Genomic DNA, 19,571 nt, shown 5'->3' with positions numbered 1-19,571 from the left:
GTGTTTCTGTGTCTGTTCTCCATTTGTAAAGTGAGAATAATAATACTCCCTTTCTCCCACACTTTGTTTTGGATTGTAAATTTATTGGAGAAGGGCCTGCCTCTTACTCTGTGTTTGTACAGTGCAGAGCACAATGGGGCCCTGATCTATGTTGGGGCAACTAGTTACTATTGAAGTGTAACTCATAATATTACTATGCAGAAACTCTGTCTTGTTCATCTCTTCACAAACAGAGATGGCACTGGCAGAATCCCAATTCTGGGAACTTGTTACTTTGTACAGACTTGTTGGAAATGGGGTAAAACAACACACCAAAGAAATGTAGGCAGACTTCTTCGTAGCGCTTGATATGAGTATTTTTTTTTTACCGAGGTGTTACCTGGGCACTTTATAAACACCATTGTGACAACAATCTTTAAATAAAATACACTTCTGCACCATTGTACAGAGTTTGGTAAGCCTCCAAAAATAGACCCATTAGTCTTGGCAATTATATATTAGTCTGAATTCTGCACAAAAAACACTATGCTCTTGGCTTTTCCATATGGAACAAATGTTCTAAATGTTACAGATTTCCTTGTGCTTCGCCATCAGCTTGTCCAGTCATATGATCACCCAGAGATTATAATAAATAACCCTTTGCACATCTATAGCACCTTCTACCTGAGGAACGCACAAAGCTTTTAACTGTGAAGACTTACTGCACTGTAGAGATAAATTAGTACTACCCCCAATTTACATAGTAGACAATAAATTGTACTACTGAGTACAAGGAATGCTGCAGGGCAGCCATGCCCTACTTTAGCATTTGTTGTTGTTGAATTTCAATATGCACAAGTATGTTGTGAGCTCTTCAGAACACAGATGTCCTCTTTTGTTTGTCTGTAAAGTACCCTGCTTCTTTATGGGATGTTTGAATTAATATGAAACAGTGTAATTTTCAGAAAGTACACATTTTTTAATGTGTATTCTCTGAGAGTTTAGTCACACTTTCTTTATCTGAAAAGAATTATCAGGTGAGAAGCTTGTGGGATGACTCCATGTTTGTAGTTCACAGTTACTCATTGTCCATGGATGGTTTAGAATCCAAATTTGTATCCAGTTTAGGGTTATTCTTACAGGTTCAAAATCTGGGTTTAAAACCATTCCAGGGTTGCTTCTTGTGTATGTAGGGTGACCAGATGTCCCAATTTTATAGGGACAGTCCTGATTTTTGTTTTTTTTCTTATATAGGCTCCTATTACTGCCCCACCCCGTCCATATTTTTCACATTTGCTGTCTGGTCACCCTATGTGTATGGCTTCTGATGGCACAAACAATGAATTAGATGTTGAATAAGTGAAGTAGCCACTCTATCACAGCAGCATTTTCTCATCTCAATGGTGGATGGATAGAGGGCAGTCCGTAACCAGATGGCATGCTGGTTGTTCCTGAGCTCCACAGAAGCATGACAGGGAGCTCAAGAAGCCCTAAAAGGTAAAGGTGTGAGTTAAGCTGCCCATGATGACAATGTATCCTGTTGTAACAAAGGAGGATCTTTTAGTTCATATAGCGGTTCTGAGGGACATGCAAGAACTGATCCATGGAGACTCAGGGACACAGATCTGAGTTGTCTATCTGCCAAGAAATGCACCAGGAATCCAAAATATAGCCCCATACCACCTGTTGTCATTGTTCCCTAGCAAGGTTGTATCTGATGTACAGTCTGAGAGGCTCAGCTATTTCAGAAAAGGGGCGAGTTGACTTTAGCTGTTGCTGACTTTGAGATGAAATTGTGTGGTAAGCTGTCCTGACAATTGGGAGCACACAGTCATATGGCCAGGACCCTGCGTTCATTCTGAATTGCTGGAGAAGCCCTGCCAGTCTGGACTGGAAAGTTGGAGACTGGAGTTGTTTGGGTCGCACCAGTGATGGTATGAAGGGCAGAGCTGATCGCTGAGTGCAACTTTCCACAATGATGACTGGAGTCCCCTGCTGCCACACAGTAATTGGCAGGTGCAATAATTAGGGCATTGTTAGATGTCCATAAGGTTGCAGCACTAGCGCCCTGGAGTCATTGGCAAGTCTGCAGAGGATGGCAACTCTCGACTGCATTTTAGTGCATGTCTTCAAGGGCTAAGGTTCCGTTTCAATGGTGACAAAATCTTGATAGTTATTCTCATGAGTTTTCAGCCCAAAATAATTGAAAGATTGAGAGAGATCACCTGATCCCTTGAGATTTCCACCCTCTTGGAAACTCATTGAAACTGGATCCAGGAAACAGGTCCTTTCCACCTGTGGCTCTGACTCAGATTCAGAACTGTAAAGATGGTTTTGGATCAGGGGATTCGGTTCTAGTTCGGGCCCCGCTCCAATAAGAATTAATGTTGGCCAAAATTTCCAATCTTGAGTGCCTAAAATTAGGCACCTAAATCCATATTTAGTCATATGGGGCCTGTGCTTCAGAGGTGCTGAGAACCCAGAGCTCCTGTTGAGTTTGGGAGTTTAACAGCACCCATTCAGTCCCTTGGATGTCTTCACTCTTATGTATAATGAACTATTTTGTTTTATTGTTCTCCTAATTTAAAAAATCACGTTGACTGAAAAACTGTCCTTTATGTTGTATCAAAAACCACAACAGGGTGAAGTTCAATCAGCTACAGAATCTGTTTTGTCATAACAAAAGCAGTCACATCTCTCTAAAGACAACTTCTGTGATCCTGCAGCACTTGCCTTGTGTGCTTGCCTTCCTAGATTATTTTTATTTATGATTCTCAGCATAGCTGCAGGCGTTTGGCTGCTGGAACAGAGGGCAGTTTTACAGAGCAAACATCTGTGGGGGTTTCCAGCTGCAGGAAGAGTATGGGAATGGATATTATCTCTCAGTGGACAGGGAGGAATGTGAGCAGCAGCAGCAATTGGTTGAATTTAGCAGGGTATGGGAGTAAAGTGCATCTAAACCAGGAGCAGCAGAAGCATGCTAAAAGGGGGGGGGCACAGGTGCCCAAACCATGGCCCTGTCCCCATGCCCTGCTGCCTCCCAAAGCCCTGCCCACAGGCCACCCATTCCTACTGAAGCCCCGCCCTCACACCGCCCCTTCTCTGCAAGCTCCCCACCCGGTCGCACTGCCTCTTCTCCCCCCCCCAACCCCACTCCCACTTGCTCCTCTCTTCCTCTCTGCCCCCTCCCCCGCATCACTTGCCCTTATGGTCTGGTAAAAAGTGGGAGGGCCCTGGCCCCCTTGACCTAAACTGTGTCCCTCAAAATAAAGATACATTGCAGCAAGGTGAGAACTAGCAGATACTTAATTATTTAGGCCCTGATTCAGTAAAGAATGTAGGAATACCACACTGAAACAATGTCCTGTCTCTGATGGTAGCCGGAGCCAGATGCTAGAGCCTGTGCTTAAATCCTATTTAAGTTAGGCCCTCTACTAGGGAGAAGATATGGGGCAATCCTGGGGGAGGAAGTGAGACCAGTTTTTACTTTGCTTGAAAATATTATTTGAAAACCCATTTCAGAACTAGACCAGGCAAATTGCTGAAGAATATTCTCTGTTGCTGGTTTCACTTAAATGCTTGAACCTGTTTAAGGCACAAAAAACACAGTCCTATCTCCAAAGAACTTTTAATCTAAACAAGACCAGAGACACTGGGAATCCTAGAGGTGGAAATTACTAGCATTGATTCATGTATATGACTATTAAATTGCAGGGAACAATCTTGCATTAGCAAGGAGAATTAATAAGTTGACCTAATAGGCCTATGCACCCTCAAATAGCTAAGCACAAAATTTTGCTGCTGCAGCTGAGGCCACAAGGACTATTAACTACCTGTTTGTGCCTGTAAGTCAGGTAGCCCTTTGTCCACGTACTCTCATTCATGCCCAAAATGTTGTGGGTATCAAAAGCGAGTTGGGTTAAAGCCCTTTTAAAATAAACAACAAAACCTAATGTGTGTTTCTCCTCTCATTTTGGCTGATACTAAGAATACTTCAGATTCAGCTTAGAAGGAGTAAAATGAAAAGAAACTGTGAAAATGGGAAGTTAGAATAAGTGCATGTGGGGAACTCACTCTTCAGACAGGCCTACATTTCAGACAAACTTGTAATGCACCATGAACTTCATGCTGTGATGAGTCAGCTCAGTGGATGCTTAGCTCCACCTTCTCATTTTTAAAGTTGATTATTATTGGCTGCTGGCAAGCAATCTGGAGAATTTCTCATGGCCCTGTATATGTCTGTCTGATGCAATCAGACCTGGATACTTGGTGCTTCTTTTGTGATTGTGAATTGTGACTTGACATGACATCTTCTGACAGGATGCAAAGTGGCAGAATCCAGTGCAAAGTCATGAGCCCTGTCTACAAATTGACCTACACTCTGTCCTGCTAAGCATTACAGTTAAGATAAACCAAGAGGCACAGCAAAAGGAAGTGCAATGCCAAATCAGCTATAACTTGGGTTGCATGCTTTAGATTAGCAACCCTCCTTTTGACTTATGGACATACTTAAGTAACATATGAATAATTCCCAGAACAAGTTAAAATTAGTTTGGGCTGTGTGTTTTCCAAATGTATCCCTCTTCTATGCATTTGCATTGGGCAAGTCTCATTGTAATGCTGCTAGCTTTTGGCATGACAGCTGTTTTCTTGATTGCTGAGCACATAACCATATTTCATTGAGCATGAAATCAGAGAAGCAGCCTATATTCTTTCCTTTTCATTTTATTTCTTTTAAAGGCTATTTCAGTGAAACAAAGACCTTACATGTTCAGGGAAAGGTGGTACCCATCCTTTGTCCTTTTTTATTTTTTTTCTTTGTTCCTGTGGCGTAGCACAGAAAAGGTGTTGCTATCTGGTTTTAATAGTTTATACATCTCAGACAAGTCTTGATGATCCGTCTCATCTCATCATAATGCCAGAGAATAATCTCATTGTTCCCTTCTAAGCTATTTTTCTCCCAGATACTGGATGTTGGGGTCTCAGGTGAATTGCCATTAGTCAAATCAGAGAGCCAAGGTGGGTGAGAATCTTTTATTGGACCAACCTCTGTTGGCGAGAGAGACAAGTATTCAAGAGAGAGCTCTGTGTGAGCTTGAAAGCTTGTCTTTCTCACCATCAGAAATTGGTCCAATGAAAGATATTAATTCATCCACCGTGTCTCACTAAAAATCCTGAGACCAGGGTGGCTACAACAACACTGCAAACAACAATTAGAGGAATCAGGCAGCCATCATGGTCCCATGCATAAGGAAGCCTGGGACCCCAAAAGCCTAAAACACATAAACCAAAAGAAAGTCAGTCCACATTCAAGGTTGACACACAAGACTAAATTCTGATGCAACTCCATTGACTGAAATGGATTTGCACCATGGCTAGATTCTGTGCTGGGCCTCCAGGAGGCATGGCACAAAAAGTGCAGCCCCCAAGGAGTGAAAGTAGGAGGTGGCTTTCTGCTATCCTTGCATCCTCCCTATTCTAGGCTGCTCCAGGTCAGTGTGTAAAGTAGATGAAGAAGCAGCAGCTGTTCTATTTTATGTACTTTGATATACCCACCCACCTGCAGGGCTTCCCATGTGCTGCTCCACTGCAACAGAGAATCTCCATAGCAGCAAACACTATGGGGACTTCTCTCCTGCCCCTGCTCCCCTCTGCGCCTCACCCACAGCACATCTCCTGACCCCTGGTATTAGGGCTGGTGAGGAGGCCTACACAGTGCCTTCCCTGGGGAAATTCTCCTTTGCTGGCCAAAGGGGTTTTTACCTGGGGAGGCCATAGCAGGAAGGAGAATCCAGGAGTCTAATTCCCAGGCTGATTTCTCCCTGATTTGCTCTGAAAGAAAATGAACTGTGGCTGACAGGAATATTCCAAATCCACCCAGGCTGCATCATCAAATTTCAGAGCCAATCAGGATAAGATGCACTATTGTACTAGAGACGGGTTTCATACTTTCAGTCTAGGGAAATCCACGTCTCAAATGTATACACTATAATTCTTAGTCCAAGCATGTCTCCTGTTCAAAAGTACAGTATTTATTTGAAAGCTAAATGTTTTAATATCATAACTGTCTGTCTGTCTTGCTTACATGGCCCCCAGTACCACTGTATCTAAGCCCCTCACAATCTTGTACTTATCTTTACTTTCCTACCTGGGAGGGGTGTTGTGTATTTTACAAATGGGGACCTGAGGCACAGACTAAGTGACTTGCCAAAGGTCACACAGGAAGTCTGTGGCACAGCAGGGAATGTTGTGGTATTTTGTTATTTGTTAAGCACTGACATTATGCTCTGTTCTGTAAAACTCAGAAAACATGGTTTGTTTTGCTAGTACTACTGATCACCTGTTTTTGTTATCAGGAGTTAGCATTTTTCATCTTCAAAGTGGTTTACAAATATTTAATCCTCACAGTACCCCTGCATGGTGGTAAGTACTAACCCCATCCTACAATCAGGGAAACCGAGGCAGAGAGGTGTAAATGATTTGCCCAGAGCATCAGGGCTGGGTCATGGGTGGCCTGTGGGCACAGAGGGAGCTGCTCCATTATTGAGGCTGAAGGTCAGAGACCAATCCAGAGCCAGGTCAGGTCAAAAACAGAGTCCATAGGCACCGACTCCATGGGTGCTCCAGGGCTGAAGCACCCACAGAAAAAAATTAGTGGGTGCTTAGCACCCACCGGCAGCCAACTCCCCTGTTCTCCCCCAGCACCTCCCGCCCACTGGCAGCCCCTGCCAATCAACTCCTCCCCCTCCCTCCCAGGCCCTCTCACCTTGTGCAATCAGCTTTTCCACAGTGTGCAGGAGGGGGAGGAGCAGACAAAGCATGCTCGGGGGAGGGGGTGGAACTGGGTGAGAAAAAGTGGGGCGAGGGCAGAACAGGAGCGGGAAGAGGTGGGGCAGGATGAGGCTTTGGGGGAAGGGGTGGAGTGGGGGCAGAGCCTGGGGCTGAGCAGGGGTTGAGCACCCCCGGGGAAAGGAGGAAGCTGGCACATGTGCCAAAGTCAATTACCAAATTAAAAGCATAAGGCAAGAAGCGGGGTTGGGCCAGGCCAGGGTATTTCACTGGGGTTAGCTATGGTCTTAAACCAGAGACAGTAAACCAGGATCAGGGTTGGGAGCCTAGCCTAGGTTGAGAGCTGGGGACCACTTGGGTCAAAACAAGTTGCAGAAATGAGCTGCATCTAAGGCAGAAACACACAGGAGGTCTGTGTTGCTCAGACAGCTCCCAGCAATGGTTTCCTGATTTATATGGGAAGTGCCAGCCAGTCGGGGAATCACAGAGGGCTGTTGCTCATGCCACTTAGGGTGGGACTTCCTGCAGAGTTTAGCCTCTCAGTTCCTTTTGGTGGCAACCTGCCTGGGCCTCAGTTGCAAGGAGGAAGTGGCACCTGCCTCGACCCCTGCAATGCCCCATTCTAGCCAGTTGGTTCCTACACAAAGACACAGGAAGTCAGAATCAGAGCTGGAATTAAAACTCAAGAATTCCACATCCAGACCTCAGAAAACTAGACTACACAACTCTCTGCTAATACATCCTATTTGCTGTAAAAATATCATGTTACGCCTGTGTACACTAGTAAATATGTTCCCCCAAACAGAAATTCCATAGTGTAGGTAGCTAAAAAATCTGTTATGCTATCAACTATTTATATTAATTGAATTCCTGCTCAAAGGTCTATCAGGTTTAATTAGAAGCAACATGAAATTTAGCTCTCTCCCCCTCACATTACAGTATATTGCATGTCATAAGTTGAAAGGAAACCATGTAACAGGAAAGCAGTAACAGAACACATTTATCTTGTATTTCTAAGCTCAGTTTTGGTTCAATTTGCAAATACTGACTTTAAATCTATTGCACTTGTCCCACATGTGTTTATGATCAACCCCTTGGGATTCTCAGCTAACTCTTTTATTAAGGCTGTTGCTGCTAAAGATCACACCCATTGCCTAATTCCATAGAAGTTGTGAAATGGCTAGGGCAGTAACTGTAATTCTGTTCTCTATCCCTAAAAGAAAATAAACCTACAATACCACACCACAGACCTTTGCAAACAACCAGGGGTTGCGAGAGACATCAGGAAGTAGCTGATGCTCAGAGCCAATTTACAAAAGCAGGTAAAAGATCATATTGTACCTGACCCAAAACATGAAAGGCGATGTTTGCGCTGCCTACACTGAAGGGCTTCCTATGCAAACAATTTAACATTATTGACTTGCTTGATTGCATGTAAATCTCACTGCACGTACTGAAATACTACAACTGTGTAAAGGCTTTGGTTCACCTTTCCAAATAGCCCCAGCAGAATACAATGGTGCTATTCTAATCTGTACTGAGATTAAATCTGAGTACTTCAAATCAGACTTTTCCTTTCATTGAATGGCAACAATAAAATCTCTCTGTGAAACACTTTCCTGCTTCACTCAGCAATGGGCTCTTACATTTCACTTGCTCCATTTTTTATGAACACACCCTAATCAAAAGATCCAATTAATACAATGTATTTCTGAACGAATAGTATGTGTGAGAGAATCCATTTTCCCCCAGCAGTACAGAGTTGGGGAAAATTGTAGGGTAAGCTTTTTAAGAGCTTCGGGCCAGATTCTGATCTCCTTTATCCCTGTGTCTGGCCGGAGTAATTCCATTGACTTCTGTACTCCAGATTTACATAACTGCAAACAAGATCAAAATGTGGCCCTTGGTATTTTGCTTTTTGAAGAAATCTTTCGCAGTGGAACATATAGAATTCTGCTTCCATTGTTTTGCTGTTTCTTTCTCTCTCGCACTATCTCCAGCCGACTGCTACCTTAGAAAGCTTTTGCTTACTTGGAAAATTAGATACTTGAAAAAGTAACAAAAACATTCCCCTGGAAAGGGTCTCCTAACTGACTGCTTTTCACAAGGCATTAACTGGGAGAGTCTCAAACTTTTGCTTCTGCAGGAAACAGCTTGCCTAGTTCAAAAGGTGGGGTCCTCTTTAGTTTCTATAAACATGTTGGGGGCAGGGGGCGGAGGGGGAATAGACAAAAATGCCAAAAGACAACTTTAACCCTCTAAATTCAAACCTCAAGGTCAGTGAAAGGTCACTTATAACTTGACATCATATGTGCACTGCTTAACTCAGTCATTTGACAATAATTTTTTCTTTGTACAAAAAGTTTCAGATAGTGTCAGTCATTTTTTTTAAAAATGCAGTTCACTTTGCTAATCATGATTCAAAGAGAGAAGGAGCATTCAGAGTAGTTATAATCTGTAAATTATTAGGTTCTGAGTGGTTCTGGTAAGGCACAAGTTTATACATTGAAAAAGCTCTGTCCCCCTCCCCGGAACCTCATGCAGACCATATCAAAGTTTTTGCAAAGGCATTCCTGATACTATTGTGCTGCAAATCCTGTCTAATCCGACCTTCAAATATTTATGTAAACTGAAATATGTCTGGAAAGAAGTCAAAACAAAACAAATATGCCACACAATCTCATTCCAGCATGTCCCTCCCTCTTCATTTGCATTCAGCTAAGCCCTCTCCAACTGGCTCCCAACTGTTAGGGGGTGGTTAATTAGTGATAATTGCAGAGCCTATTTCTTTGAGTACAGTGATGGCCTAATGTCTTGCCAAGCAACAATTTAGACTGGAGCTTTCAGCAGTTGTGAAATGCATTAGCAGCATTTTCTTTTTTTTTTTTCTTTTTTAAGTCACTGAAAATAAGTTCAGTAGATTTGGCCTTCTTATTATTTGCTGTTACCACTGGTGCTTTTCTAAAAAGAGCCAGAAGTTAGAAACTTTGGTTTTATTTTAAATTCAAATGAAAAGTTAGTACTTCAGCCATAAAGAGACCATTTTTTTCTCTCTCTGTGCACATATGCACATGAACTAAGGCTGAATATACTTAAAAGGTAGCCACTAGCAGAACACATTTTGGATCACTTGCCAATTACAGCTGTCTTTCTTTGCAGAGCAAGTTAGCACCCAAAGGAAACAAGGTGTTAGTGAGCACTGTGAAGGATTCATGAGAAAAATACTGAATTCTCATCTGACTTCTATTGAATGGTAGAAACCTGTCCTGCAAGATGAATGGCTGCAGGTTCATCTACAGTGCTTGAGTTCTCTCCTCCCAGGAGCTGGTCAGTATATTGCAGGATTGGGCCCTTTGATAGGCTGGGGAAGCTCTATCCAAACGCAATTGGAGAGGGAAAGAATCTGTCCCATCCCAGCCCCTGCCCCTATCTGCCACTGTAACAGTGTGCCTGGGTGAGACTGTGCCACAAGGGGCCAAGAAAGAATTTTCCCAGTGTAGGCCCCTCGCAAGCCTTGGGGCGGTGGAAGGTGGCAATCTCCATACCACAGTGACGTGGAAGTTCTGGACTGCTCAAGACTGTGGAGCATCCTATAGGCAGCTGTAAACAAGAGTAGCCCAGAATCCCCCAGGATGCAGAAGTGGCTTATAGCCACCTTTGCCACTTCCCCTCTGGGCTGCACGTCCAGGAGGAGCCACACAGACTCTAAAGCAGAGTTTCTTCTATGGCGCCATAATTACAATGGAGTGGTAGCAGTGACCTCAGTAACTTTAAAGCAAAATGCCTGTCCAAATGCATTATTTGTGAGTCAGATGTGCTGATCTGTTGGTATTATGGTGATCCCATACTCTGAAGCTTTGCATGGAAGAGTGAATTGGGTGAAACTTGGAGTTCATATTGGGGTATATGTAAAGAGATGGAAGTGAATGCCCTGTGGAACGATGCACTGTGTCACCAACAGCATTCTAGGTGATGAGAAAGTGGTAAGAAATGCTGGAGATTTTCCCTTACCTTGGGTTTGTTTGTTTGATGCATTAAAGGATTTCAGTGTCTGAGGTGTTTCAGGTCATGATGAAAAGTTAACCTTAACTTAAACTTAATTAAACTTGGGCTTTTTGTTCTTGTTTTGAAATCTCAACACATTTTGTATGAAAAAGTGTCTCTGAAACAACATACTAAAATATAGCAACAAGCAAGAGCTGTGTTTAAAAACCCACTGAACCCTTCAAGTGTGTGAATTAAATTATTACACTTTGGGGAAATTGATGTTTTCCCACTTTCTGAAAGTGCATCAATCCTTTGTAAGAATTAGCACACCAAACAATTTCTTCCAAGATAGAATAGGAGTATTTTAGGCGACCTGGCATGGTTGGAGCAACTATCAGAGGCCTTGCCAATGCTACAAGCTCCGTTCTTACTTTTTATGTCAGTAGATTTTTTTTTCAGCCATTTTCACTGAAATAGCATTTAAAGTGAGAGCCAACAGCTAGTCTTGCATGTTTGTCATGGTGACTCCCTAAAACTCCTGGGTTATTCAGCTATCCTGAGTTCTTGCTCCTGGCAGCTGTCATCTACAAACCTCTGCCCTCATTATGGGATATTCACCTGACTTCTCTCTCAGATCTTGACTTTTATAACCTGCCCATAGCAGGGTTTCATATCGCCATCCATCACTGTGCTATCTGAGCACCTTCCATGTAAAGTCAACCCAGTAGCTCTTCACCAAGATAAACTGATAACACTGCTCCCCTATCCAGCCCTTGAGCCACCTCCACTCCAGCCTGGGAAGATGGAGTCCTTGTCACTCCGTGCGGCTGAAGAACTTTTTCCCTATTAGCACTATCTTGAACCTCTCTTTACCCATAGCGCTAAGTATGCCATGCAGAGACTCCTATGTGTACAGTGTAACACCAGAGGGAAACAAGTTCAGTGTTATATCTTCTGAGGCTAGGAAATAGCCACACACTTCCTTTTGGATTTTGTCACAATTTGCAACCCTCTTTGTCCCAATTTTATAGGGACAGTCACCCTATTCAGGACTTTGTCTTATTTAGGTGCCTATTCTCCCCTCCCTCCCGATTTTTCATGCTTGCAATCTGGTCACCCTAACCTCACATATCCTCCTCCCCCCACCCCCTCTCATCCCCCCTGCCATTCACACAAACTTTTTCTCTTCTTGACAAAATATTAGAAAGAATCCAGTAGGGAACAAACCATTAAGTGACCTATGTGATCTTTTCCACGCAGCTATACCTTGATGATAAGTCTTTTTAACTTCTCATCTAATGGAAGATCATCATTCATCTCTCCCCATCCCACCTCACATGTGGCTAACTTTATGTATTTCACTGGACCATTTCCATTTCTGCTCTGCCAGTTTTTTAGATGAGGTGATCCATATTCAAAAGAAGGGTCTGCCATTGAGCTATACAATTATATTAACCTAAATATGCTAGTTTATTTTTAGCTACTCCTTAATAAAGCCCAACATTTTACTTTTTGGACAGCTATTTTGAACACATTGAGCTCATGTCTCCATTGATCTGTCCACAATAACAAATAGGTCTCCTTCCGAGGAAGAGGCAGAAATAGAAAGTAGTGGTACTGTTCCAAGCTCTATCCATAAACTAAGCTCCATCAGTCTGAAATGTGAATATAAGATGCCACTTGCAGCAGATTGTTTAGACTTTCCTTGGGCTTGGCTCCCTCCTGAGAGTCTCAGATGTCTCTCTAAGCTTTACACCTCCCCTCCGGCTTATTGGCTCCAAAGGATGAACTGGAAAAATTAATTATACTCTCCCAAGCTCCACCCATTCATGACCCCCAAATTAAATGCCAGACATGATAGGATATTCAGATGTTCATAATATGATAATCTTTCTTGTGTGCTTTGATCAGAATTAAAACTGTAAATGATGATATTTAAATGATCCTTGTTAGGCTCCCGTAGTATCCCACTTTTGAGATGAATGAGGCAGTTCACACCTCTCAGAGCTATTGTTCCAGGGTGCCCGCAGATTCAGGAAGACAATGTTGTATTGGTTTGCACTCAGCATTTTGAAAATTTTATTCAAATCCATAAGGGTTAGAGACTTTTTTTTTTTTCAAATGAAAGCTTACATTGTGGAGCACGAGATGTCAACCTGTGAGAATGCACTGGCTCATCAAGCTACCACAAAACAGCCCAGTTTGACCTCTTTACCTAGGGCCTGGTCTACACTACAGAATTAGGTCAGTGTAAGGCAGCCTAACTCTGTAAGCGTCTGCACTAAAATGTTGCTCCCACTGATGTAACTCGCCCACTACACTGAGGACTTGGCTATACTTGCAAGTGAGCCCCGGGCGCCGTAGCTCACTACTCATCCACACTGGCAAGGCACGTAGAGCACTCTCACTCCGAGGCTACAGCGCTGCTGGTACTCCACCTCGGCGAGTGGAATAGCATTTGCTGCGCCCCCGCTGGAGTGCCGCAGTGCCAGTGTGGACGAGGTGTTGCATTACTGCACTCTGATCAGCCTCCAGAAACGTCCCATAATCCCCTTAAATCAAGTGGCCACTCTTGTCATTGTTTGAATCACTGTAGGAATGCGGATATGCCCTTTGAAAGTTCAGTTTCTGACAGCTGGGAATGCAGCTGCACTAGTATGCAGTAGATAATGCAGGCAAAATGAAAAGTATAACAGAACAGTGAAATGATCTTCCTTGCCAGGTGGTTTCAAAAGATAAAAACTACTTTATCTTCCTGTCCTGGCTTCTGAGCAGTTGGAATTCTGAAAGTGGGTAGGTGCCTTGTTGGAAGGGAAACAAGTCTGCACAGGCTCAGGATATTCAGTGTCTGTTCACACTGAATAAAGATGGCTAAAGCAGTAGTCATAGCCATGTCTGCTTTGATAACCCCAGCTAAAACAGCTCTCTCTCAGCACCTATTCTGTGTTTGCCAAGCACCCACTGTCCCCAATTCTGGCATATACATGTATCTGTCTTGTCTGTGTGCCCAGAATGCACACTACAAAATCTTTGTGCTTGTGTGGTCACTTGGGAATCATTATGCTCATATGGCCTCCGCCACCTGCTTTTGGATATTGAAGAAGCTGCTTTGCCCACCAAAGGTGCCCTTATAACCTTCATTTGCCAGAGTTGAGCAAACTTTGCTGCACTGCACATTGTTGTTGTTTATTTCTATTACAGGATCCCAGACAGAGATCAGGCCCTATTTGTATTAGGCCATGTACAAACAAGTAACATAAAAAGTCCTTGCTCCAGAGAGCTCACAATCTAGAATTTTGAAAACACGCAACAGATGAACAAACAGATGGAGGATAGAGGGTGAGAGGACAAGCCGACAGTATTTTTACATTTACATGTTAGTTACAGGTGATTGCCAGATTACCGAATGCCAAAAGGTATTAAAGTGGGCACTTCAAAATACAAATATGAGGTGTTCTTCTGTTTCATTTATAACACATGAACCGTCTCTTGAATACATTAAAAGTTATTGACAGGGATATTTAGATAGAAAAATTATATACTTATGATAGGTATTGGGACAGGTGGCCAGTTGTGTTTTTGGGGGGCAGAGGGAATGAGGGAAAATTAATTCTGGATAAAATTTTTGCTAAAAAAATTATAAGCGCTGTTCCTTGTAAATGGCCAGATGGTATGTCACATAATTCAGATTATAACAAAGCAGAATTAAAATTAAATAATAAGACTCAAAGCTATGTGTCTGGGCTATGGTAATGTGAGTTTTTCACTGTGGGTTACCTCATCCTTTCTTCCTACTCTTTGTTAAAATCATTGTTGGTCTTTCGTTAGACTATAAACTCTTCAGAGGAGGGATTTTCTCCTCCTCTCTGTGACTGTGGAGTGCCCAGTGCAAAGGCCCACCTGTAGGGCCTTTAGATCTACTGCAATACAAATAAATAACAGCAACATCTTTATATGGTAAGGGTGGAAATTGACACCCTTTGAGAAAATTTAGCTCAGCTCAAGGTGAAAGGGATTCCCCCTTCACCTCACTGAAAGGACTCTGCATTCCTGCCATATTATAACAAATCACAGCTCACATCATGTCTTTTAGATTTCAACAGGTTCATTTGGTATAAGACATGACAGGCAGTACAGTTCTGGTCTATTCTGATATGCTTCAGCTGGTGTTCTCTGCAAGCATGAGTCCAAAAGCTGAGTGACTTGAACTACCTGAGTAGAGCAATAATACCCACAAAATGCATTGCCTGAAGTCATGATTGCTATTGTAAACTGGAAGTTTTTAAATAAAGCTATAGATAATGGCTGGGCCAGTGCATTTACTGAACATGACTTCACAGAAAACTGATAAGAAAACCCTGGGAGTTACGTTGGGAGTTTTAAAACTATTTCTTAAGTAAGAATGCAGCATTATTGAAAACATCTGCACTTTATATCTTTGTGTAAAAAACCTTCTGTCCTAAGGGTGAATTGACCAGGAGCCACTGTCTCACCCCAGGGCTTGATGGTCAGTGTGACTACATTCAGCCAAATAACAATCTATGCTAAGCAGTTGTAAAGTTTTTGGCATTCACAAACATTTTCATGAATACCCAGTGGTTGTCTGAATACCTGTGACTAACAAACAACATGTGATAATCACAAATTATATTAACCTGAACTTGCTTTTATTTGTGAAAATATTAGTGAATTTTTTTCTTCAGCACATCCCAATTCAGCTTAGAAAAGAGATGACTAAGGCCGGGATATGATAGAGGTCAATAAAATCATGAACGGGGTGGAGAAAGTGAATTAGCGAGTGTTACTTACCCTTCACATAACACAAGAACCAGAAGTCACCCAATAAAATTAATAGGCAGCATGATCAAAACTACCATAAGGAAGTATTTCTTCACAAAATGCATAGTAAACCCATGGAACTCATTGCCAGGGTATGCTGAGAAGGCCGAAAGTGTAACTAGGTTAAAAAAAGAATTAGTGAAGTTCACGGTGGATAGGTCCATCAATGGCTGTGGGCCAAGATGGTCAGGGATGCAACCTCATGCTTTGGGTAGGTATTCCTAAACTTCTGACTGCCAAAAGCTGGGACTGGACAACAGGGGATGGATCACTCAATGATCTCCCTGTTCTGTTCATTCCCTCTGAAGCATCTGGCATTGGACACTATCAGAAGACAGGATACTGGGACAGAGGGACCATTGGCCGTTCTTAATTACAATGACTCAAATTTGTTGAGAGAAAAAGGGTTGTGTCCACCAGAAATTTTGCCCCTGCTGATACAGGAACATATGTAGAAATGGGGCTTGAGCATGCCCTGTGTGAAGCACCCTGGGCCCAGTCTAACAAAGCAGTTAAGCATTTGCTTAAGGGCTTGCTTGTCCAAGGCTAAAGACTCCCCTGGTGCAAATGCAGGGTGGATGCAAATGTCATCAAGACTGGTGCTGCTAGCGACATTTTCATTGTGCATTTACTGGGTGAAGTGAGTTCAGAAGCAGGAATGCAAGTAGGGTGCTACCCTCCAATACGCAGTACCAGCAAGAAATTTTTAGCAGGGATGGGGTAACGGAAAGACTTGGAGCTAGCCCCCTGTTCCCTCCGGAGGGGGTGGGGGTGGGGCTGCGCTCTGCTTCTTAAAGGAGCAGAATATGGCTAGGGAGGGCATTAATTCTTTATATGGCTTTAACAGCACAATACTTTGTTTAAGTTTATTAGCATATGTATTGTGCTGTTACGTTGGTCAGGAGTCCTCAAGAGGCGGGGATGGACAGAAGGTGTTTAAACAGTGTTTTTGATTCTGTTCCTCCCCCTCGGTCTGAATTATCCATGACATCCATACTGCATCACATCAAGTCCAAATCATCAGCGGAATACCTCTGCTTGCACTGACCAGAGGATGTTTGGATTATGATGTCAGCCCATTTCTGCAGCCTGATGGGAATCAGGGGTTGTCCTCAGTGTACAAAGAATTCTTCTTTGCAGCCAAACTAGTTTAACATGCATGTTGTTAACTGGAACTGGAGCAGCAAAACAAATAAAACAAATGCCTCATTTTCCAGCTTTGTGGGTGAGAGAACTATAAGTGAAGATTATAATGCCCGACACTGACAACCTTAAACCAGCTGCCTCAGGAATCTGCCAAGAACTTTGCTGAAAATATGTTCCTCATCTTAGCAACGGAGTTAAGACTTATCACACATCTGCCCACCTTTATTTGAATGAAGCTCCTTCTGATCTGACAGCTCAGGCATTGTCAATTTCATCCAGAACAATTTACAAACTCGGAACCTAATCCTGTAAACCCTTAATCATTTGATCAATCCCATTGAAGACAATGGGACTATTTGCATAAGTATGGACCACTTTTGTGGTAAGGTTTCAGGAGTCTGTTCTGTTCCTATAAAGGAAGTTGAATCGCCCATTGAAATGCAATATTTGGATACAGTACCATAAAGCAGTTTAGGATACAGTTCTACTTAACATTTTTCTTTTAATAAGTCATGCATATGCTGAAATGGCTCCTCACACAACTCCCATATTCCATATAAACAAACTGAATACTACGTGTGTGTGTGTGTGTGGCGGTGGGGGGGAATGAGTAGTTAAACTTGTTGATGTTTGTATATACAAAGGGGGGTGTCAGAAGGGATGGGGAGAGCATGGGGGCTCCAGGTTGGGCAGAGAGGAATCACATGGAGAGTCATGTGGGGAGGTCACCTGCCTCCCCCCCCCCCCGCCCCATGAGTGCAGTACAGCAAGAAATGATTTCTACTTGCACCACTGTTCAGAAGCAACCCAAAGAGTCTCTTTCTTTGGGGGGAAAAGAAGTGATTTACTCTGTTGTACTCTTGGTATATCTGCTAGGGCATTGAGTGGCTGATTCAAGCAGTAGCATTGATGGAAGTCCCAAAGAAGAGTTGTCTCGCCTTTGTGCTTGAAGGTGGGAGATGATATGTTTGAGGGGAGAGGCATTGTATCATGTATGCTACCTAGAATGTATGAGGTCAGGAGACATTTCTGATACTAAAAAAGGCAACCCATGAATGAGGACGTGACATCAGCCACTAATCAAAGGTCACTGGAAAAAAATAATTCTCCTTCCAAGTAATTTATAAGAACCAGAGGAAAAGGGGGATTCTGATCTGATATCACAAGCAATTGTGAGAACCTGATGAAAATAGAAATATAGTAGCTGGTTTTAGCCTCTAAAGAAACATAAATAAAAAATCTTTTGAGTATTGTGATGATTTTTTAAAAATGCTATGCATTTTTTTAAAAAAAATCTGCTTATGAACATATGAATCAATCTCTCATAAAATGTGGAAAGGAGTGCCCGCCCAACTATTAAGAGAGAGATTCTGAGGAAAGAAAAAGTTTGTGCAGCTAACACAACATAAAGCTTGCCAAGATCATCTTGCTTTAATTCTTTGGTCAGCAAAGCCACTTTACAGAACTATTAACTCGCGATTTGTTTACTCGATTTTTTTTTCTTCCTAGCAATTTCATCATTCTGCTATTTTTTGGGCCTCTTTCCAGTCCCGAAGCACTAAGAAATTCTGTTGAGAACACAATAAACTAAAACAAATCAATGCATGTGAATGGCCACAAATGTCACATTGCTTATCTTACTCTGTGAAACACTAAGCAGCTGCTGGCTTTTAACGAGGAGGAAAAACAAAGCTCTGTTAGTATTCCTGTGCACACTTTGTTGTTTCACTTAGCAGCTGATTTTGGAAGAAGAAAGAAACAAAACTGATCTAATGTCTTTCCTCTCAAGATCAACCCACATCCTTCCTAGGGCAGGAAGAGCAGGTGAATAGGACACAGGACATTTGGCACTTCTGTGGCTTCAATGATGTGGTTTATTCCATGGTTTTCGTGAGAACAACAACAGTTACAGGGCTGTGAAAATGCAGTTAGTTCAGCAGAGAAAGGAAGATGAGAGGATCAGCTGTGGCATCATGGTATAACTGTACTGAGTTAAAAACACTTCTAGCAGAATAATGGAACTGTATTCCCCACCCTGTAGAAACAATTTAGGGACCAATCATCTCCTCTTTAGGTGTGTGGTTTGTCCACACATGGAAAAGGGCAAGTTGCAAGGGGCTCAGTTAAAGAAATGCAAGATATCCTGAGCCAGTTATAAAGCAGGGCAAGCAGCACAGTGTGCATTACGAGCACAGGTCACAAGCTTCAAAGGGATTGCGTCAACGAAAAAGGAGGCCTCTCCATGAGAGGCCAGCACTGTATATTTTTCCCCCTCAGCCCCATTACTGAAATGTCCTCAAAACCAGTGTGAAACGAGAGTTCTCAGCCTTTTCCATACTGCAGTCCTCTCTTCCATACTTGGACCACTGCAGGATTCCCCTTCCATCTATCAGGGATCGAACCAGGATCCACCACCTATTTAGCAACATGGGAAGGGTCCCTGGAACCTGTCCATGACTCCCAGTTGAGAACTCCTTGTGTAAAGTAGTCTTAGGAAGTTTAAAGCTACAGCCTCTGAGATGGACCCCCAATGTGGCTGAGAGAAAATGGCCATGGTTCATACAAAAGATTGCTGTTATGCTCCATTACTAATAGTAGTCATGGTGAGGGAAGATAGGGAACCAGAGACCAGGAGTTGTTAAACCACAGAAGAACACTTCAAGAGCAAAGAACCTTGATCTCCTTCTCCCCCGACATATGTCAGAGCTTTCTGTGGAGAGAGGGAGGATGTAGGAGATGAGCATAGGCCCATGTATGAACTTTATAGGCCATTATTCTCAATAGATAGCCCCGGCATGATGGAAATCTATTTGTGAGCCTTGGTACTTGCA

At 42.8% G+C, this 19,571-nt stretch overlaps 1 long non-coding RNA gene across 2 annotated transcripts in view; it reads left to right on the top strand.

Annotated features, from left to right (window-relative positions):
* LOC120407792 overlaps window positions 1-19,571 on the top strand; it is a 63,619-nt gene that overhangs the window by 4,216 nt on the left and 39,832 nt on the right. Inside the window, exons 2-3 of one of the 2 annotated variants that reach the window (XR_005600255.1) lie at window positions 9,928-10,095; window positions 13,957-14,094. This is a non-coding gene — a long non-coding RNA (uncharacterized LOC120407792). The remainder of the gene's footprint in view (window positions 1-9,927; window positions 10,096-13,956; window positions 14,095-19,571) is intronic. The other variant, XR_005600256.1, reaches the window with a different exon arrangement.

The sequence above is a fragment of the Mauremys reevesii genome, linkage group 6 (assembly GCF_016161935.1).
Source record: "Mauremys reevesii isolate NIE-2019 linkage group 6, ASM1616193v1, whole genome shotgun sequence".
Taxonomy (NCBI): domain Eukaryota; kingdom Metazoa; phylum Chordata; order Testudines; family Geoemydidae; genus Mauremys; species Mauremys reevesii.
The sequence above is the reverse complement of the archived record's forward strand: the minus strand, read 5'-3'. Positions and strand labels throughout refer to the sequence as shown.